At 43.4% G+C, this 23,626-nt stretch overlaps 1 pseudogene; it reads left to right on the forward strand.

Annotated features, from left to right (window-relative positions):
• Positions 1-23,626, forward strand: part of LOC115840329 (mitochondrial import inner membrane translocase subunit Tim29 pseudogene) — a 94,639-nt pseudogene that overhangs the window by 70,136 nt on the left and 877 nt on the right.

Here is a 23,626-nt window from a genome sequence, read left to right on the forward strand (position 1 = left end):
TTTTCTATGTTATGGGCAATGACTATACTGCTGGTTTTTTAAGACTGGTCATAATTTTGCAAACTCTTACAGATGCATAATAACTGGCATCTTTTCAGAGATAGGAAAATCCGTATTCTAAATTCTGGTATATGATAATCTCTTTTTTAAAAAACTATTTATTTTATTTATTTATTTTTAATTTTTTTCGGCTGTGTCGGTCTTAGTTGCGGCCCACAGGATCTTCCTTGAGGCATGCAGGATCTTTCACTGCGGCACGCGGGCTTCTCTCTAGTTGTGGTGGTGTGCGGGTTTTCTCTTCTCTAGTTGAGGCGCTCAAGCTTAGTAGTTGTGGTGCGTGGGCTTAGCTGCCCTGCGGCATGTGGGAACCTAGTTCCCTAACCAGGGATCGAAACCGAGTCCCTTGCATTGGGAGGCGGATTCTTTACCACTGGACCACCAGGGAAGTCTCCTCTGGTGTATGATAATCTCTTAAAATGGATTCATCTTTTGGGTTTGGATTTAACTTAGACCTTAGCTAATGCCTCCCATTCTATAGATGGGGAAAACTGAGGGCTTGAGAAATGAATGGACTCTCCCAAGGTCAAACAGCAAGATAGTCAGAATTGGGAATTGAATTCAGAGTTCTTGACTTGACTTGTTTCTATAGTGTCTAAGCAAAGGTGAAATAAGAGATATTTATCAAGTAACCTGGGAATGGGGTAGGAGTTGGGGAGGAGTTTAGAATTTCACTAGTAAGGGCTGCCCTTGGGTCATGTGATCCCCTGGGTATAGGGGACTGAAAAGAGACAGCCCTTTTGGGCTCTCGGAAGGAGTGGGTAAGCCTAGGAAACACATGTTCAGAAAGGACTGAAGGATCTACCTTTTGGTAATTGAGTCCCCTGAAAGTCAGGGACCATAGTACCTGTGGGATACACACACTCAGTGTCACCATGGGACAAATGAAGACAAAGGATGGAGAGGCTCTATCCCCAGGTAAAAGTATAGCCCTGGGACAGAAATAGTGTCACAGCCAATTCCATTTTAAGGACCAACCTGGGAAGAATTGTGAATCCCTTAAGATCTTAGGTGGATGTTGACAGAGCTTGGGGTCAGCCGGCTGCCATTTGGAATTATCTGGACGACTAGAAGAGAGTATTTCACCAGTCTCCTCTGGTGGCTGAAGGAGTTTTGGGTAACATGTACTACATAATTATGTTAGATTCTGAGACCACGAACTGAAAAAATTTCACCTCTGTCAATAGTGTACAATCTTCCTTCCACTCCAGGGCATCCAGAAAGTTAAATGTTATCAGTGGGAAAATTGCACATATTAAAATCTTTCCACCTTTAATGTTGTTCCAAAGGAAACGACATCATTTATTTCCCTGTACTTTGGAAGGAGCCAAAATCCCTCCAGGTTAGAACCAAACAGCTGCAATTAGCCAACTAATCTGGACAAATGAGAGAGGGTCTATGTGCCCACATTACCCAAATAATTGCAACTTTGTAGTCCTGGACCCCCAAATAACATCGATCTACGTATGAATCTTTGTGGTCATTCTACTAAAGAAGACAATGTATTACACTATAATTTGGGGGGATGGTCTCTTTTTTCTTATTTTTTGATGTTAGATCGATTGGAAACCCATGGTGAGAGAATTCCACATGGGTAAGGGAGAAAGAGGTCCAGTTAAATAGGAAATTCTAACAAGCTGCTTGAGTGAGCACTGAGGCATGCCGGGATATTACATGTCCACAAAGAAAATATTAATTTTAAGCTCAAAGAAAAGAAATAAAAATGGGAATTTAATGGATGGGGGAGAATAAGAAAAAAGTGTCAGGATATTTATATAAACTGTCACGCCTGTGTTTTCGTGAAGGCTCTTGCCCTCTAAGCAGTCAATCAACACTCTCTCTGATCACAGACTTCACTCTGATTGAGTGGGGAGATGTCAGCCAGGGAGAAAAACATGTGGAAAATCTGCGAACCATGTGTGTCATTCCTGATGTCAACATGGAAGGAAACATGGGAGAGACCTAACATTTGTGCATTTCCACTCCAGCTCCAAGGATGCTAAAGGGCACTGTTGGCTTTTAAAAGTATGTACTCCTGGGCTTCCCTGGTGGCGCAGTGGTTGAGAGTCCGCTTGCCGATGCAGGGGACATGGGTTCGTGCCCCGGTCCGGGAAGATCCCACATGCCGCGGAGCGGCTGGGCCTGTGAGCCATGGCCGCTGAGCCTGCACGTCCGGAGCCTGTGCTCCGCGACGGGAGAGGCCACAGCAGTGAGAGGCCCGCGTACCGCAAAAAAAAAAAAAAAAAAGTATGTACTCCTTATCACCATTGTTCTTGTTGTTGTTTTTATGATAATGGTAATGATGATGAAAATACACACCATTCCACGTTAGCCCAACATAAATAAAACAAGACCACCTGGTGCCTGGGGACTAATGGATCACCAGCAACGTGTGCGCAAGTAACTGTTTGGGAGTTTAACTTTGTGTTTCTTGGCGATGGAGAGCTGAAGACAGACTCTCTTTTGGAAACACTGGGAATTTTTTTTTCGAGTCTTATCTCAAAACCTCTTTCCTGACAGGGTATAGAATTCAAGACAGCTTCAGACTAAGAGGTCAGGGAGAGCACCCGTCGCAGTTTTGTTTAGGGAATCATGTGTTGGCACGTGTGTTGGGGTACCAGAGAGAACAGCGAGCTGGTTGAAGCAGTATCAGCACTTAATCTGGGTGACACTGGAAAAGCCACTGAAACTTCTGAGCCCTGGTTTCCTGCAGAGTGAGAAGTTTGGCCTAGAGCAGCACTTCTCATAACATAATGTGCATACAAATCACCTGGAGATCACGTCAAACTGCAGATCCTGGTTCGAGAAGTCTGGGAAGGGATCTGTGATTCTGCATTCCTAATAAGCTCCCTGATAATGCTGGCCAGGGACCACTCTTTCAGCGGCAAGGGCTTAGATGATATTTACAGCAGACGTCTGCTGCTTCTGCCTATCCAGCATGCAAGGATTAGAGCATCTTTGTTCTCTAATCAATTACCTGATTTTCTTTTGGAGAACCACACACACTCTCTCCCTCTCAATTAGGGCACACGGATGGGACTAATGTTGACCCCAACCCTAGCTCTTGGCATGGGCCCGTGTCTTAGGCCTAAACAATCAGGGCGCTTCATCTCTGTGACTGGTTCATACATGGGCATATGACCCATGGCAGGTTCATATAACCTGGGCATATACCCATGGCAGAGCTTTTGCTGCTGCAGCTACCGTGAAAGTGATGCTGTCTTACCTGGGGTCACTTAACTATAACTAGGATATTAGTCAGAGACTCCAAGAAGCCACTTTATCACATCGTGGTAAACCCTGCCTGAAAATACTTAATAGAGAAGAGAGCAAAGCTGAGAGACCCAATGGCATCATTTGAACTCCTAGATATAGCCATGACTGCAGACGAGATCCCCGGCTTCTTTAGTTATACAAGCTAGTCATAAATGTAACGGCTATAGACATGATAACACGTACAAATTGCCGCTTCATTATCGGTATTTTCTCCATCACTTTCTTAATACAGACCAGAGCAACATTTCTGTAAAGAGCCAGACAGTAAATATTTTAGGCCTACGGAACATACAGTCTCTGCAGGAACTACCCAATTCTGTGGCTGTAGCACAAAAGCAGCCATAGGTAATATATAAACAAATGAGCGTGCCTATGTTCCAACAAATTTATTTACTAAAATAGACATCCAGCCCACAAGCTCTAGTTTGCCAACCCTGGTCTAAGACAATTAACAAAGCCTTGATTTGTAGTATCTGCCAGTTTCCATGGCATAAATACCTGCACCATGGCTGGTGGCAAGCTACCAATGTAATGTCACTGCATGCAGAGCTGGGAAAGGATGAAGCACCAGGTCACCATTATATAGTCTCTACCATAGAGATACGGTAGAGATAACTTCAATAACAAAGTTAATAGTAAAATGTGGTAACCCTCTATGACCTTTTTGAACAGTTCAAAAGTGAAACAGAGAAATCAGGGTCCAAAGATATCACGACAGTAGATCAAAGTTTGGAAAGGGATTAACGGCATCTTCACGAACTGCAGTTTAAAATTCCAATGTATTAAACAAGTCCTTTTTGAAATGGTAATGCCTTGTACCTGAGTAGAAAAGACAATTAAGATAATGTGTTAATTTTCCCCTTGAATCTGACAGTAATATTTTGATCCTGTTAATTATCCAGAGAACAGTAAATGTATATAATATGATAGCTCTGTGCAGAGCTGACATGCTTTCCCTGGTTAAGTAGGCACACTTATCCTATAATTAGCTGCTTGGAATGCAATTTCCATTCCTCCCTGAATACACCCACTAAAAAATAAACCAGTGTGGCGGTTCAGCGCTGATCCAGCCTGGTTTTCCCCCTGGGAAAGTGGCCAATGATTATTTACTAAAACTTATCCTCTTTTCAAAACTATCAGAAAATAGCAGTCTGGTTGCTAATGATTTCTGGCAGGTGAGGGTTAATCAATGCCTTCAGATCACCAAAAGACCATGTCATTACAGCCCCAGCATGCTTGCTTTCTCCAAGGGATAAACTTATTGATGTCACTAGCTGAGCATTTTAATGAGAGTTCATTTCAAAAGGGCGACCTTTTAAGTGGGCAAGTCAGTCCACGAGGCGGAGAAATATGGACCCCAAATTATTTTCATAAACTGGCAAATAGGTTTTTTTTAGCTAATAGTATGAGGTTCAGAACGATACTTTCTTTGGAAAGGAAATTGTGGCTGGTTTAATCATGCATTTTACAAGATGTTTTATACATGTATTTATTCTTTTAAAACAACACACTCCAACACCTCTCCAGGAAGGCTGATAAAGGAGGTGAGTTCTTCCACTAGGATGGTAGCATGTAGGCTGTTACACAATGGTAATCTACAGCTCCCCATTGTATTTAACATGTTCTGTAAAAGCACAAACCATTTCTATCTTGTTTTATTCCTATTACATGTCTGTGTATCCAATCTCCTCCAGTATTTTCAACAAGCGTGTTAGGGTGGAAATAACACTGGGTCTGGGGTCAGAACATCCAGGTTCAGGTTCTAGCTCGTTCTATTTCTAATCGCGGGACCTTGAAAAAGACACACAATTTCTCCAGGCGTCAGGTGTCCACATCTGTGAAGAGCATCATTGGGCCATCAAGGAAATACTTTCTAAAACACTGTACAGGGGTAAGGAATTGCTATTTTTGCCTTTGGATCCCTACGGAGAGGGTCTAGTTTATAACAGATGCTTTCAGATCTGCAGAATAAATAAATGCATGAAGGGATGCACGCATCCCTTCGTTTAATAGTCTTCAGACTTCAGATGAGGCTGGGTAGTAGATAGTTTGAGATCATGCACTCGGGGGAGCCTGGCTGCCTGGGTTTGCATCCCAGCTCTGCTACTGACTCAATGGCTGTGTGACCTTGGGTGAAATTACTTCATCTCTCAGGGCCTCAGTTCCTCATCAGCAAAATGGGAGGGTGGTAATAGCTCTTCACTGGATTGTTACAAAGGTAAAATGAGTTCATATAAGTTAGTTTCTTGGAGCAATGCCTATATAAGTATGAACTATTATTACTTTCATCATGATGTAGAAAATTTACCAAACAATATACTATGTTCCATACTCAGCACTTAATATTTCAGACCTATTTTTCCTGGGAATATGACACTAATAAGAAAATGTAGCTTCTCCTCTGAGGTTTTGCCTGGACAGTCAGGCCTTCATGGATGTATCACCAACCTCTTGGTGGTCATCTGCTCTCCTTTTTCTTCTCTCTGTGGCTTGGATCTGCTCATGGGATCCATTGCAAGGAGCACAGGCAAGCCTGGGGCTTCATTCCCCCTTCATCTGCAACATGCCTGCATTCAAACAGCCCTTCACTCCAGCTTTTGGTCCTCCCATCGCTCATTCATTCACACGTTCACTGGATACCTTCTGTGTACCTGGCACCACTCCAGGCCATGGGAATACAAGAGTGAACTAGAAAAAGTGCCTGTCCATGTCAAGTACACATTGTAACAAGCTCCCAGATGATGCCCATGTGGCTGGACCACAGACTACGCTTTGGGTAACAAGGCACCAGATAGCAGGGTGCTGAATGCCGCACCCTCAAAATGAAAATGGCTTTTCTCAGACGCATGCATCTCTCAGGTGGTGATCGGTGCAGTAATCGGATCGAAAATTATCAGGCACGGGGAACATTCCCGGTCGCCCGAGTTCACCCTGCCTATTCTTAAACTCACCTCCCAGGGAGGGACTATAGAAGGATGCTTTTTCTTGACCCATACTTCTTACAGTAAAACTAATTTGTGATAGAGGACCCAGATGAGGGCATACTTTTAGGACAGAGGGATGTAGCAAGTACTCCTAAAATCACACCCTTCCAGCAGCTCTTTATTCCGCCTCTCAGTGAATATTTATTTTCTCCCGACCCTGCGCCAGGCATTGTACAATCTAGGAATTTAATGGTGAAGAAGGCAATTCAAACCTCTGTTCCCACAGACCACGGGGAAGCCTGACCTAGCCTGGGGGCTCAGGAAAGCTTTCCTCATGAAAGCAACCCTTGTATTGAGACCTGAATGCTGAGAAGGGTTTAACCAGGCAAAGGGCAGCGTCTGCACAGAGGGCAGAGGATGTGCAAAGGCCCAGTGTGGGAGGAAAGGGAATGTGTTTGAGAAACTGAAAGGCAAGAATGGAGAAGACAGCAGGGATGTGAAGATGGGACTGGAGATGCGACTGGAGAGGGTCAAACCAGGCAGATCTTCTTAGGCCCCATTAACACCTAGGGGTTTCATCCAAAGAGCAATGAGAAGCCCTTAGAAGGTTTAGAATAGGACAGACAAACATAATAAGTCACTCTGGCTGTTGTGATTTCAAAGGCCTGGAGGGGACCAGATTAGCTCTAGGGGGTCACTGGGGGCTCCTGCAGTGGTCTGGGCAAAGAACTATGGAGCTGGGACTAGAGATGACGCCTGGAATCAAGAAAAGACCTGAGGAAGGGCTGCCCTTGCCCTCAGGCCCATCCTGGGCTGCACCTCCCCCGGTACCCTCTGCCCAGATCAGCTATGCTCCATCCCATCTTCTCCCTTTCAAGGCAGAGACCGGCGCCTTTCACCCTAGCAATTCTCCCTGGAGTCTAGGCCAGCACTTGGCTCAGCCCTAAGGAACAAGTGATCCGGATAATGAGATAAAACACAGAAATGAAACTGTTCGAGAAACTGCAAAGCAATGAATGAAATGATTGCTGGGTTAGTATAAATCGAATGTGCAAGGGCTGAAAATGCACAGAGTAAAGATGTGATTCAGAGGTGCTGAATTATTAACTGGAAACACATAGGGACTCTTATATAAGAGGCCCTATAATCCCCAGGAAGCAAACTGGTCTCCCCTAAGCCAAATATGGCCCAGAGGCCTCTTTTGTTAGGCCTGCACGGTGCTCACTAATATAATGATTTTTTTTTTTTAATTTTTAGAGTTGAAATTAGATGCCAGTGTTTAAGAAGAAAATAAAACATTGAGAGATTTTTATATTAAAAACCTGAATTTCCAAATCCTACTGGGGGTAGCGAGAGCCAAGCTATACCCATCTGGGGCTGCACAACAGGATCTTCCCTCAGCCTGGGCGTGTGTCCTGCTTTCCAGTTGCCACAATCTCCACTGCTCCCTACTGCCTCACAACACAGAGGCTGGTGTCATTTGCTATATGTCATCACACCTGTGCTGTTTTGTTCTTAGAGCAAACAGAACTGTGACCTACTTCTCAGCCCCTTGTCTCTATCCTTGGTTGAAAGATGAAAGCTAGACAGAGACGGTAATGTGTTTCAGCAAAAAAAATCAAAGCAAGTAGGTTTTGATGGGAAAGGGAAGAATTTTTTAAGTATCATTTCATATGCAAAGAAAGTATATCAGTCTTATTTTCTCGTTTTGGAACCCTGCCTGCACTTGGGTTTGGAACTGCTGATCCAATCCAACTCTCTTATTGTATAGATGCACACATGGAGTCCAGAGAGGTGCAGCAACCTGCCAAGGATCACACAGCATTAGAGAGCAGGTTGGGACTAGAACCAGTAGGTGGAGGGTACAAATCAGCAGATGGGAGGAGGGGGGGAAAAGGAAAGGGAAAGTGACTGACAGGTGGGAATAACTGAAGGACTACCTGGGCAGAGGGGGGTTAAGTGCCTGAGTTAGTGAGTGGAGGGGCAGGAAAAGCTGGAAAAGAGGGATGGGAGAGAGGAGGGTTCTCAAAAGTCCTGAATCCAAGGTTCTCTCTGGGGAATTAAGACAAAGGTGATGGAGAATGACCAGTGTTACTTTGGCAGCAGCAGGAAATACAGTAAGTCCAGCAAGGGTGCCCCTGCACTAACCATGGTAAAAAAACAAGGAGAACCTGCCCAAAATGGTATTTACCAGCACAGACCCCCGTAAGTAAGTGGATGGGGATGATGAGGAAACTTGATCTAGCTCAAGTCTAACGAGCATGGCCTGGGAAGCCCAGACTCTCTGCCTTTTGCCTCTTTGGGGGTCAGCACTGTCTGTTCACCCTGGGACTCGGGTTGGAACGGACAGAACTGCTGGGACCTCAGTTAAGTTTGTTCTCTCTTGTTCTTGGTCAGGCAGACTCCTAAAGGGACACTTAAGACATCTAAAGGCCAATACTCCTTTTAAAGCAGCTAACTGGTTGGAACAGCCTCCAATGTCATGCAAAACGTGACTTTCTTCACTACCTGGTTAATTTTTAAGTCGAGACATGATCATAAATAATGGAGACAGAGGACCATCTGTCACTCATGAGTTTCTCAATTGAGTTATTATGTTTGAAATTTCAGTTTGACAGAGACTAAAACACACAAGCTAAGGGCAACAAACAAAAGGACCTATAAGAGGTATATGCACCCAAATGTTTACTGCAGCATTATTCACAATAGGAGACAGGGAAGCAACCTAAATATCCATGGAAGGATGAACCGACAAAGAAAATGTGGTGTATACATGCAATGGAATATTATTCAGTCTTAAAAAGGACGGAAATCTTGCCATTTGCAGCAATGTGGATGAACCTGAAGGACATTATGCTAAGTGAGCCCAGACCACCCATAACAGTTAACTAACCCTCTCAACTTGTCTTCATAATCCTAACAGCCTATCAAAATGCAAGCGTGGTATTTGTATTCAAACTACTGCATGATTCTCAAATTATATCATCCTGCTTATAGTTTAAGTTCTAAAGGCGTCAAATAATTTAAGGGATGCTTTCATTACAAAGTGGCATTTGTTTGCAAGTCTCAAATCCCAAAAGATCATTTTTCCCAGAGCCTCCAACTAGGGTACATAGTATATTATTCATGATTACGACCATAGCTCTGGGTTATCAAGAAAGGTTAAAATCCAAGAAAAACAAACAGAAAGAAAACAAAAAGAAAAGAAAGGAATGTGTGACTATCAAAACCTATTGAGAAAAAAATTCCCAGCTCTTAAATCTAAGAGCTAAGGTCATCTCGTCTAAGGTCGAGGTATCTGGAAATTTCACTCATGTGAAACATCTTACTCCCACTGATGCCAGATTAAGGAGGTCTTCTTTACATTATTGCAGATGAATAAAGCACTGTTTCATTGTTTCTCAAAGCATTTGTAAGAGTGTGGTGACAGAGGAAATGTCTGCATTTGAAAGGAAGTCTTAAGGGGTTGTGAAATCTCAGGAAGGTTCTTAAATGACCTAACCAGATGTTTTGAAGTCTGATACACCCTTAACCCAAACTGAAATTCATAAAAAAGTCAAAAGCAATAGAGTCAAATTGATTCCAAAATGGCTTTTCTAACAAATTTAACTGTTTACACCAAATGACTTTACTAGGGCCTCATTCCAACTGGGAGAGAGTATACAGTCATGGAAACAATGGGATTCATCATAAAGTTTGAAAAGGAAATGAAATTAAAAATTCGGGTAAGTCCTTAGTGCTGGCTAAATTAAGAATCCACATTTCTGAGGCTGTATGGAATCATGGTTAAGAGCCAGAGCCTATAGCCAGACTGCATTTTGATAAGCTGTTAGGACTATGACTAGCTCAACCACTAGACTCCTAGCTCGGTCACTTGCTAGCTGGGTGACTTCGAGAAAGTTACGTGACCCCTCTGAGCCTCAGTTTTCTCAACTGTAAAATGGGAATAAAAATGGTACCCACTTCACTGGGATGTTGTATGGATTAGATGAGATAGTAACGTGCCCAGAGCATAGTAAATGATCAGTAAATTTTACCTATTGGAATTATTTTATTTTTTTAATATTAGCAATATTATGTAGACAATGAAATGACAGGGAAACTGGGTTTTTTAATATTTAAATGTAAGACATTTAAATTTTAAAAAATATTATTTCAAGGAGGAGGAAGAGAAATAAGGTTATCTACACCTCTCCACCCAAGAAATAAAAATCCTGAGGTAAAATGTGGTTCCTTTAGTTGGTTTGTTTATTTTGTGGATGGGGAGTTACTTAAATTTGAACGGGTTTGGTTTGGTACACAGCATTTGAGACATGCACCAAAAATGTATACGCAGAGTCACACAAAATAGTACTGAGTTGCATCCACTCCAGGTCTAGCCCAGGGTTAAGAGGACCGTACAAAGTCTAAAGAACACCAGGCTGGGGTCTGGAGAACTGACTTGCCAGGTTAGTGTGATACTAACAAGACTGCTATCTTGAAGGGTGACCCTGAAGAATCAAGTCAATTCTGCTCTCTGGATTTCAACTTCCTAGTCCACAAAATGAGTGGGTTGAACTAAATGACCAATAAGGTTTCTTTAGGCTGTAACTGCTTACATGAAGCTGTGGTCTCTGTTCCAGGGAGAGACTTGGCTCTGGACTTGACCTCTGGCAGCACTACGGTTCTGGTCCAAAGCCAGCCACACACTCCATCTACACTGGATGCCTCCTCAATTCCCGCTGTGGTCTTGAGGGACCCAGGCAAGAGGATGTGAATGGACAGTCCAAACCCATGGCCCCTCTGGGAGAAATCACTCAAGTACGTGCCCTGCTGCTTCCAACTCAAGTCACAATCCCCGGCACACGCAAAGCCCTGCTTATCCCACTGGAGAGGAGGGTGGGAACCACTTTATTTAAAGCAGAGCTGAAGACATAAATATTCGAGAAGCAATAGCTCCTTATTTTGGAGGACTCTGGAATGAAAGTCCAAGGTAGAAAAACAACACAACAACTGCTAGCATTTCCATTCTGAATAGACAATATATGCCAGGAGCTCTGAAATAAAGATAGTGTGATTCGTTTATTATTCCTTCTCTTTAAAACCTGCATTAATTCTGATTTCTATTTAAATAAGAATGATTAAATTTTATCAGCTGAGATGGAAATATTGTGATAAACACTGGCTCGTGGCCAAACTAATCTCCCAAGCCCACAGCTTACGGCCATTGTCTTGTATAGATATTTGAATGGCAATGGGCTTTTATCAGTATTTCTAAAGGCACTCATTTAATTATGTGGTTGTAAGGATTTTCAAAACCCAAAAGAATACCATCAATACATATTCATTTCTTGGATTAATTCAACATTAACATCAGAAAATATTGTTATTTAAAGGATGCTAGTACTTGGTTTTGCTTTTGCAAAAACTGAGGCATCCAGTTCTGGTTGCAATGCTGTCTTTTAAAACGTTCCCTCGAACTGAAACTAGGAAAATGCAATGCACAGTGAGGTAAGGCTGGAATTTAGAATTATAGGGATTAGAAGGAGGACTCCACAAAGTATTCTTTAACAAAGAATACTTCACAGAGGTTGGACTGTAGCAAGGAAAAAAAACAATCCCTGAACTAGGAAATTTGTACACATGTGCGGATCTTGTCAATCAAATGTAATATATTTGAAAGCCTCAGGAAAAAAAGATTCAAGGGCAGGGGCTGTCTAGGTGTTTCCTGCCCCAAACCATACCCAGAAACTTGAGCGATCTAGATTTCATCACCATAGGGGATACTGCGTTTCTTCAAGAACTGATTAAAAGATACAAAAATACACCTGCCATGTTTAGCATTCATGTTTCCTCCAAAGTACGTCTTTATTTTTCAACATTATGATGAATCTGTTTGGGAAGCAAAGACTCACACTCTACCTTAAGCTTGGGATATCTTCTTGTATCAGGTTGGCTGAACGGGACAACTCCATTCATTGGAACTGCGACCCACATGGTTTGTGTCTGCAAACTCAACACCTACTACCCTTTTTCTCGTGTGTCTTTCAATCTGACCAAACCACCAGGCAACTCCTCCCGTGCTGATCATTTGAGGGGAGCCAGGTAGAGACGGGGACTAGATAGGGAGGGGAGGAGAGAGTTGTCAATCTTGTTAAGACGGATCTATTTTTTGGGTTACCAACTGCCCTGGTCTGAGGGGTTTCCTGGGATGAAGAACTTTGAGTGCTAAAACCAGGACAGTCTAGGGAAAGCGGTTGGTCCCCCTATACTATTTATCTTTTGGCTTAAGCTTCCAGGTCAAGCATTCTAAAGGTTCAAACAAGCTGGGAAAGAGGAGATATTTAGATTTGGTTGAAGATTACTGAGAGGACCACCTGTCACAACACAAATGCTGACTAAAACTCGTAGAGGACATGTATTTTATAGAATCGGGGAGGTAAAGAGGACTTTTAAAAACAATTTCCCTGGGCTTCCCTGGTGGTGCAGTGGTTGAGAGTCTGCCTGCCGATGCAGGGACACGGGTTCGTGCCCCGGTCTGGGAAGATCCCACATGCCGCGGAGCGGCTGGGCCCGTGAGCCATGGCCGCTGAGCCCGCGCGTCCGGAGCCTGTGCTCCGCAACGGGAGAGGCCACAACAGTGAGAGGCCCACGTACTGCAAAAAAAAAAAACCAAAACAATTTCCCTCAGAGCATGCTCAGTAGAACACTAATTCCATGGGATGGAATTTTAGCGAAAAATGGTTTAGAGATCAAATAATGCTACTTAAAAAGGTTCCTTTATTGCAGGACTTATCAGAGCCTTGAATAAGCTAACAATCATTGTTCATTAACATGTTTGACCACAGAATCCTCTTTCCCAAGGAGCATCTTAGGATAGCAGTATTTGGAAGATCCTACTTTAGGAAGCACCACTCTAGGCCAAAGTCCTCATTTTAAAGATGGAGAATAATACTCCGGTTTGTCTAGTTACAGGCAAGGCTGGTGCTACAGCAGTTTTTCAGAGTTTAATGTGCACAAGAATCACCTGGGCCTCTTGTTAACCTGCACGTTCTGATTCCACAGGTCTAAGGTGGGGCCTGAGATTCTGCATCTTTCACAAGCTCTCAGGTGATGTTCACGCTGCTGGTCCATGGACCACACTTTCAATAGAGAAGCAAGTCTCCTAAGTTTATGCTTGTCCCACTGCCTTGTAGCCCCTTTGTGAGTGGAACTAACTAATTCTCCTATCAAAGCAGCACCCTTGCCTTATTCTGGTTTCATTTGCTGAGTTGATATCTCCACTTCTTCAAAGCTACTCCCTGTAGTGATAGGACACATCGAGATTAAGGAAGTATTTCCTGGACCCTAAAATAAATTTTCTTTTTGCTCTATTATAAATTAGAAACAGATAAAGCTTGTCACTAAGTGGTTTATTTGGAGGCTCTATACAGAAATTTAGATCAAAAGTTATTTGAAATCATTGTTTAACTGAGTCAAATCAACAAAGGACACTTTCCATGACCATTTCCAGGTATTTTTTAATTGTTCTTGGAAAAACATGGTATGCATCTAATGAAAATGTGCCCAGTAATTGTGCAACTAACTGGCTATTGCCATAATATGAATAGACAGTGACTAGCAGATGCTCACTCAGCATGCGGATTTTATGCTACAAGGAAAACGTACCCACCCCGATACTTCAAAAGCTTTTGTACCTGCATGTGTACAATCCTCACATTATCGCATCATATTGTTGATGTTGCCAGGAAAAGTCAGCTTATTGAGATGGTATCTATGTAACAGCCATATGACTTGTCAATTTAGGGCAGGGGAGGGATGGGTAAGGAGGAATGATCCAAAAGGAAGAAAAATGACTTGCTTATTGACGAAATTTTTACTTTGCAACAAATAGTTGTGACATAGTTCAAAGGACAGATGATGTCTGTATCTTCATGACACTGAAGCCAACCACAGGTAAACAGAGCATGCTGGGTGGTAAGCGGTTAGAATACTATTCCTGTTTACAGGCCAGCCTCTCCCCACAAAAAGCTGATCTCAGACATTTCACCCAACCTGGCCAGTCACCCCAGAGATCTCAGCCAGAAGGGACTGAACTTCCCAGGATCCAGATGACTGAAGGGAGAAGGGAAGGCAGATTCTACTGCCTGGAGACTCAGCCCCTGGACACAAGAAGCAGATTCTAAGTCCAGACTGAAGGCTGGGGAGCCTTCACCTAACTTTTAGTTCCCATGCAGAGCGGGACCTCAAAGTCCCCACATTCAAGCTCTATCTTTGCTGCCCACTAGCTAATGCATCATTTTTCGTCTCCTCCCTGTGAAGTGGGAAATAGCAGTCACTGTCTCACAGAGTTAGGAAGGTTAACTGAGAAAACTGCATATATTACTTTGCATGTATTACAGGGCAGATGTTGACAAAGCTGAGCTATAGTTTTTTGGTTTAGGTTTTTTTTTTTCTTTAATTACAGTAAGAAACTTGAGATCTACCTTCTTAAAAAATTTTTTTAGATTTATTTTATTTATTTATTTATTTTTGGCTGCGTTGGGTCTTCGTTGTTGCGCACGGGTTTTCTCTAGTTGCGGTGAGCGGGGGCTACTCTTTGTTGCGGTGCGTGGGCTTCTCATTGCGGTGGCTTCTCTTGTTGAGGAGCATGGGCTCTAGGTGCGTGGGCTTCAGTAGTTGTGGCCCACGGGCTTCGTTGCTCCGTGGCATGTGGGATCTTCCCGGACCAGGGCTCGAACCTGTGTCCCCTGCATTGGCAGGCGGATTCTTAACCACTGCGCCACCAGGGAAGCCCCCTTCTTAAGGTTTTAATACAGAATTGTTCACTGAGTTATGTTTTAACAGTCAAACTTACATCCCATTTTGCTGGTTGCATACATTCTGATCATACATTTGTTCACACATTACATGGGTTCCTACTGAGCACCAGCCTTGTGAAACACTGGGAAGTCAAGGCGAAGAAGACACTAGCCCTGCCCTCAAGGATCTCTTGTGGATTCTTAGGGAGGCTGACACTGAAATCAACAATTATGATACAGCAGAATGACTTGCATTGGGAGGAAACGGGGTGGTGGGTGTGGGGGAGCATCTCACCAACCCCTGCAGGGGAGCAGTGGGGAGGAGTCACGGAAGAATGAGGAAAGATGTCCCAGAGAAGGAAGCTCTCTGATCCCTCCTCTGTCTCCTTGGCTGGCTCTTATTCCAATGCCTGAAGCTATGCACAGATCCCAACCCGATCCCTTCTCTTCTCAACCTCGCGCTCCGAAATGATATCATCTCTTGTTCCACGTCTATGCTGCTGACCATCAGGTCTGCATTTCCTACCTTGACTTCTCTCCCAAGGCTCAGATGTGATGATCAGATGTGATGAGCTGGGTTCTCCAGAAAGGAGTAATGCCTATGAAAGATAAAAGTGGATGCGTTATTTAGTCATTGCTGTGTAACAAATTACCCCATAGTTACTGTGGGTCAAGAATATGGCTCAAGTTAACTAGGTACTTCTGACTCAAGGTCTCTCACGAGGCTGCAATCAGTGTCAGCTGAAACTCTGCTCTTATCTAAAGGCTCAAATGGAGAAGGATTTGCTTCCAAGGTCACTTATATGGTTATTGACAGAATTCAGTTCCTTGAAGGCTATTGATCTGAGGCCCTCAGGTGACTATTGGCTGGAGTCTACCCTAAATTTCTTGCCTTTCCATAGGGCAGCTCACAATATGGCAGCCTGCTTCATCAGAGTGAGCAACTGGGGGAGAGAGCAAGAGAGCCCTAGGGAGACCGAAGTCACAGAAATGACTTCCCATCGTTTTTTGGCTGATTTCCATTTATTAAAAGTGAGTCATTAGGTCCAGCCAATAGCCAAGGAGAGGAGATTACACAAGGGCGTGAATGCTGGGAGACTGGGAATCATTGGGAACCATCTTAGAAGGGAGACTGGTACAAAGGAGGAAGCAAGATTGGACCACAATGCAGAGCTGATACCAGTGAAAGGAAAAGTGGGGAGGAAGCAGGATTAGGAAGAAAGAGCCTCAGAACATAATGTTCATCCGATAAACTCTTAACCAATTCAACAGGAAGCTCCAGAACAATGGTTGCCGTTGGTGGAGTTCTGCATGGGGCAAAAATGGCCAAGACCTAGAGACTGCCTAGGAGGAGCATGGTCTTGGCTGAAAGCTGAGGTGGATTCTGAAGGCCAACAAACAGAGGCTTGAGGTAACTGCCTTCTTTGTAGCTGAATGGCAAGTTCTTTCTGGAAGGGAGATGTGAGTGGCACACCTTCCAGGCCCCCATCTCCACCGCATGCAGATCAATGTTTCGTACAATCTAGGCACTCATCAAATGCTTCCACCAAATTATCAAGTGCATAACTTACTAATGATGCTTATTTAAAATATCAATTATTTATTATTTGTGCAAGAGGAATATTCATAATCACACTGAGACAGTAGCCAACTGATGAACCAGTTATGCAGTCAACTAGCAGGGCTGTCTAACCCTTTGCTGCATCTTCAAAAGTTGAGTTCTTTCCTGCTTCCTCCAAATGACCTTGGCTTTGTGCATACAGCCTTAGAAAAGAGGCCTATGTGGACCAAGGTAGTTCTAGATCAATGGGTTTCTCTGACTCTTGGTTTTACAAGCTTTCCACTGAGAACAGAAATGCCCCAAAGTGCTGATGGTTGGATTGTGATCATGCATCCCACCTGTGGGAAGGACTTCACACACCATTAAACACCAGGAGAACATATATTATTAAATCTGTCCTCCTCCATCAGGTCTTCTCCACTAAAGGTTTGCTAAATAAAGGTACCATTTAGCCAAACCAATTTTCACATGCCATATCCTGGGGCACCCTCTCTAGTGAAGTGTAACTACGTTGTAATATCTCGTGAATATCTGTTTAATGTTAGTTGCTCTTCTAGACTATAAGCTCCACGAGGGTAAGCACAATGCTTTGGATGTGCAGCATTTAGTACGGGTCTGGCAAAAATGCAGGGACTCGACGAATGAATGAATAGTGAGATGCATGGCTCTTTGACCTGTTTTGGGAATCTAGATTTTCGTGCATCAAACTTGGTCTGGGAAGGAGGTGCCCTTGTATTCCCGTGCTCCTTGTGAGGCCAGACAGAAGAAAGCTCATCTAACTCCAGGGCTCTGGAACAATGTGCCCAGTTTGGTCAAGTTGATGGTCAGGTTACATTCTGTTGCAATTTTGCATGTTGAAAAGCTTTCTAAAATATATTAATCTAGCTATCCTGTCAACCGATATTCATTAAGCACCTACTGTATACCCATCTAAGCAATTTATGGCTGTTGGCTGACCGTCTCTTTTTACCTACTTATCCATTTATTCTCCTTCTCACTTTTATGTACTTTATCCATCCATATATCAATTCATTTATTATTATTTTTTTATTTTTTTATTTTTTTTGCGTTACGCGGGCCTCTCACTGTTGTGGCCTCTCCCGTTGCGGAGCACAGGCTCCGGACGCGCAGGCCCAGCGGCCATGGCTCACGGGCCCAGCCGCTCCGCGGCATGTGGGATCCTCCCGGACCGGGGCACGAACCCGCGTCCCCTGCATCGGCAGGCGGACTCCCAACCACTGCGCCACCAGGGAAGCCCTATCAATTCATTTATTTATGCACACTTTACCTTATTCCAATATGTATTGGAGGTGGTTTATAGAGATCCATATAATATACCACTATAATATAAATTATGAGTAGGTGAAAAGGAAAAGGAAAAAGCATAAACTCATTATGTATGGACTGAATCACTAATCATTCAAACTCTTACTGGCAAAAAAAGTGATGGACTGGACTCTACGGATCACAGCAGGTGCTCAGGTGTAAGATACTGGGGCAGATCTACCATAAAAAATTCTTTGTGGAGCGTTTTCTTCATTTAACCATTGGAATAAATCTTTCTCATGCTTGTGTGTGTTTTAAAGGGCTTTGAAGATTTCAGGTAGCTCATTCATTCATTCTTTTTTGTTGTTCTTATGTTTACTAAGCACTTACTAAGTGCTGGGCACCGTGCTAAGTATCATGGTCTAAGAAAAAGGGTGCTGAGCGCATGTGTTTTTACTGTTAGGCTCCAGGTCTGAGAGTTATAAGTCCTGAGTTCTCTCATGGCTCTGGGGTTGCTTTATTGTGTGACTTGGCTGAGTCTATCCCAGTCTCTGGACCTTGAGGTCTTCATGTGAAAATGATGGACTAAGTGAATATTCTTAACTAGATCTAAAATTAACTAATATAGGACAGGCTGGATTGAAGCAAATCAATTCAGCAATTCTTTTGGTCCCATCCCATTCCTCAGCATAGCTCGAGAAAACTGACTCCTGATCAATGATTCCTGGAAGCTGTATTTTTAGCATTTTATCCTCAGCTGGCATGCACATCACATGGAAGTGTTCCAAAACCCCAAAGTGATGTTACCTAATGAACCCTTTCAAAATACTGTGACCTAAAGAATAGGTGCTTCTATCATGGAAGTGAACTCTCAGAATACACAAGGATTTAAATGCCAACATCCTATTTAAAAAAAAAAAAAATAACCAGCGCTAACTGAGCTTTGCCGACCGGCACTCATCTAAACGTGTGATAATGCATCATCTCATTTAGTTCTGGCAAAGCCCTATGAGACAAGTTTTCATTATTGTCCCCATTTTACTGATAAGGAAACTATGGAGCAAGAAGGTTAAGCATTGGGCTTCCCTGGGGGTGCAGTGGTTGAGAGTCCGCCTGCCGATGCAGGGGACACGGGTTCGTGCCCTGGTCCGGGAAGATCCCACATGCCGCGGAGCGGCTGGGCCCGTGAGCCATGGCCGCTGAGCCTGCGCGTCTGGAGCCTGTGCTCCGCAGCGGGAGAGGCCACAACAGTGAGAGGCCCGCGTACCACAAAAAAAAAAAAAAAAAAAAGAAGATTAAGCATGATAACTTATGTCGCAGACCGGAGATGTGAGCCCAGGGAGTTGGACTCCAGATCCAGGCTCTTCCCTCTCACTTGACCACACATCTTTCCATCCAAAGACTCATACCTGTAGCCCGTAGGTGCTCTGTTAGCTTGTGGCTTACTTTTTAAAAATGCCTTATTACCTATAATCTGTTTCTGATGCTTCTAGCTAAGAAAATAATCTCAATGTAAACAAATATGAGAGATTCTTTTCAGAACGGATTTCCAGCTCCAATAACGTGATTTTGATTCGCAACAATAAAGTGCATAAAGATACTTTTACTCTAAACCTAGAGCTGGCAAACTTTTTCTGTGAAAGGCAAATGGTAAATCTTTTAGGCCCTAGAGGCCATAAGCTCCTCAAATCTGCTATTAGAGTGAGAAAGCGGCCAATATTTAAACACGTGATCATGGCCATATTCCAATAAAACTTTATTTATGGATACTAAGTTTTGAATTTAACGTAATTTTTATGTGTCACGAAGTACTCTTTTTCTGATTTTTTTACAACCATTGAAAAACGTGAAAACCATTCCTACCTTGGAGGATGAACAAAAACAGGCAGGGAGCTGGATCCAGCCCATTGGCTACTGTTTGCCAATCCCTGCTCTGAACTGCTCACTGACATCTGATTCAACCTTTGGGAACAAACAAGGCTTTTCTTAAAAGAAAAATAAAACCACTAGACACTCGGTTTTCTAATTTCTTTGCAATATGAATCTCTGTTTTCTTGGTCAAAATGTGTCCTATTTTCCTAGAGATTTAAAATTCTACATCAATAAATATTTAACCGTCAAGAAAGTTAAATTCCCCTTCTACTTTGGCTGTGAATAAGTGGAGCTCAGGACCGTTGTCTATACTTGTTACAAAATTCAAGACAAAGTAAAATATATATTCCCAAATATCTACAAATGCACACATGAAATATAGGTGTATTTTAAAGAATAACCTAACAGAAAGTACTTTAAATTTCACAGCCGCTGCTAATGCAGGCAGCTAATCCTATTTACATTCATATTAGCCTTGGTATCTTTTTCCCTAAGATTTACCTATTTGTATGCCTGCATGAGTTAAACTGCCTTTTGCATGATATCAGTACTTTTGTAATTTAAATCTATAAAAGGCAATTTCTTTTAAATATACTTCCTAACAGTGGGTGAAAGAGGCACCAAAGTTATTTGAGGGCTGTACACCTCGGTGAACATGTGTGCTGAACTCCAGGCAATATGCAGAATGTGGGAATTAATCTTATACTGTAGGAACGGAATAGAAAATGAAATCAAAGCTGAGAAAGAAACAGCCTTTGAAAAGGACCACTTTGCCGTTATCGAAGGAAATGGTGTGTTTTAGAATTGGTATTTAGACAGGTGAAACTTTCTCCCTTTCTGTAAGAGTGGTGAAGACTGTTTGCTTTCTTCATTGTGATATTTTTACATCCCAAATAACTTTAGCCACCTGGTAAGCAAGTTTTACGATTTAATGTTGGTGTTGGCTGATAAACAGAACGCGGTTGACCATTTGGTGACCAGGGTCAATTTTAAGGTGTCCACTGTGACTCCCCATGGAACATGGAAGCAGTGTAAGCGGGTACGTATTGAGGGGCTAGGGGTGAGACTCCAAAGATACAGAACAAAGTGTATCCAGCTGGAGCTACATTTTTTTCTTCATATAATTCCTATGAAATGTTCACCCTCACCATCTCCAGTTGACATAAATGAGATGCAAGTAGGTTAATGTATAATCTTGCCCCAAAGAAATAGTTTCTTCCAATATGTAGGGCACACACATCAACATGCTTCTTTTCTAAGCAGGGCTGGGATTTTTTTAGCAAAATTCACTGGGGTTGGGAGGGCGGGAGGTGAAATCCGAGGGGAGGGACTTCCAGATGCATGCCCTCACTTCTGGTTACACTGAGCACGTCCTCCCAGGAGAACTGGCCCTCGGGTTCACTTCCTCTGACGCTGGTCAGGGCATGTCTCCCAGAGCTCACCAGGTCATGGGCTTGAAGGAACCCATACCAAATTTCAGTCTCATGTAGAAAGTCTTCCCACAATGAAGCCAGGAAAAGACACAGTTCCAAACTGCGCATCCAAGGTAGTGGGGCTGGTCAGACTTGGGGCCTGAGACCTGCACAGAATTAGCCCCAAGCTTCAGATGCACCTCGGGAACGGAATGTCCCTCCATTTTACCCTAAACTTCGTGCTATTCGCCCTTCTCCAACTGTAATGTCTACAGAACACCATGTATCTGGATGGAAATGGGGCATTTTGTTCACTACCCAGATAATTACACAAAGCTTCAGCCACTGGTTCATGACTCCTGAAGAACCCTCACGCACACAAGTACACACACACACACACACACTCTCAACCAAAATCCACCACCCTGAAAGGAGCCATTATAAATGTTTCATGTGAAACTTTCAAAACCCATCAGACTCACCAGAGTTTTCAAATTAACTCCCTTATTGCCCAAGGGATCGCTCTGAAAGAGATTTCTCCAGCCTCAAATCTCCTGAAGAAAATTCTGAATTTGAAACAGAATGCAAATAATGCGTTTTGACTCCCTAATCAACAAATGGGATCAACTTGAATTGATTAAGAACCTTTGAAATTAGCTGTCTTTAATTCTCTCCATGGCCTGCTGCTGGTACTCTGAAGATAGGAGGGGAGTGTGTGTTGGAAAGTTTGGTCTCATTTTTTTTCAGAGCTCATATAATGGTCTTTTCTTAAAAAAAGAAAACACGTTTTAAAAATTTTAATGGTGACACAACTCTAAGAAAGCAAGCATTCACCTGGTGCAAATATATGGCTTTTCATGAAGTACATTTCCAATAGTTGGCTGCATGAAACCTGCACAACTTTACTGAAACAAACAAAAATCATAAAACCTGAAATGAATGTATAAATAATATGCAACTGTCTAGACAGTATAGGTCACTTGCAAAGAGAGCAGGTAGGGAAAAAATTGTCCATCAGTCAGACAACCATAACTGATTCTGATGCTAAATAATGGTGGAGATATTCAGCATTCTCTCTATGCGAAAGGCTTCGCTGAGCATTCTCCTCTTCCCAAGCCAGTGGCCTTCTGCTTATCTAGTGCTTTATGCAGTCTGGAAAACGCACTTACTATTTAAACATTAAAATTAATGCCCAAAGAACAGCAGTTGAGCAAGGCGGGGGGAGGGGTTGCCACTGACCTGTGTGATTGGCCTTTGGTAAAGCAAAAATAGCCCTTCTAGATCAACAATATGAGATTTCCATACCCACAGAATCTTAAACAGATGTAGTTATGGAAACTTTAGGCTAGCAAAAGACCCAAACACACACACTCAAATTTCATGGAACTTTTTTACTCTCCAGTAATAATGTGTAAGAATAGATTCAGGTCCTTAAATAGTGTACTTTTAAAAAATTTATAATAATCTGTGTACATAGCAAAAAAAAAAAAAGGCTTGAAACTCAACCAAATGCGTTAAATAATGATTGCGGTTTTTAGCACCCTGGAATGTGATAATCTCAGCAGTCACAGAGCAGGGCGATGGCTGCTACCATCACTGCCCTCCCAAACTATGAACACAGGTGAGGTTCATCAGCTTGTGCCTGGGGGTGGGCGTTACCAACCAGCTGGCTTGGCAGCCCCATGGGCCCACACTCTCTTTGCGAGAGGAACCCAAAGTGAGGCTACCATGAATTAGGCCTAATGCCTGCAGGAGGAAAGATCCCTGCTCACCTTGCCAGGGAGAAAGTGGGTGGGCAGACAGGTGTCAGCCCTGCTCTGAGCTGAGCAACCATACTGGCCAAATGGGTCAAACCCTTAGGGAAGACGATGATAATAAAATAAGAAGAAGAGTAACAGCCGCCATTTATGGAGCGCTTACTACATGTCAGACACTGAGCAATCGTAAAGGCCTGAGTCTGGAGGACTGTCTCATTCAACCCTCACCGCAATCCTAGGGAGCTGCTCTGATTTACTATCCTCATTTGACGTTGGAGAAACTTGAGGCTCAGAGCAAATAACTTGCCTGAAGCCAAACAGGAATAAGTGGCTGAGTGCAAGTTTGATTCCAGGTTCCTTTTTTTTTGCGATACGCGGGCCTCTCACCGCTGTGGCCTCTCCCGCCGCGGAGCACAGGCTCCGGACGCGCAGGCTCAGCGGCCATGGCTCACGGGCCCAGCCGCTCCACGCCATGTGGGATCTTCCCGGACCGGGGCACGAACCCGTGTCCCCTGCATCGGCAGGCGGACTCTCAACCACTGCGCCACCACGGAAGCCCTCCAGGTTCCTTTAAAGCGAAGCTCACCTCTTTCCCCGCGTGACCTTTTGCCTCTCCGGCTGCCCCTCCTCGGGGCCGACTTTGCCAGGAGATGCTGCGGGCACCGCACCCCTGGGGCCCACAGCACAAGAACGTCCGCTTCTTGCAAGAAGCAAGATGCAT

Source organism: Globicephala melas, chromosome 19, assembly GCF_963455315.2.
Source record: "Globicephala melas chromosome 19, mGloMel1.2, whole genome shotgun sequence".
Taxonomy (NCBI): domain Eukaryota; kingdom Metazoa; phylum Chordata; class Mammalia; order Artiodactyla; family Delphinidae; genus Globicephala; species Globicephala melas.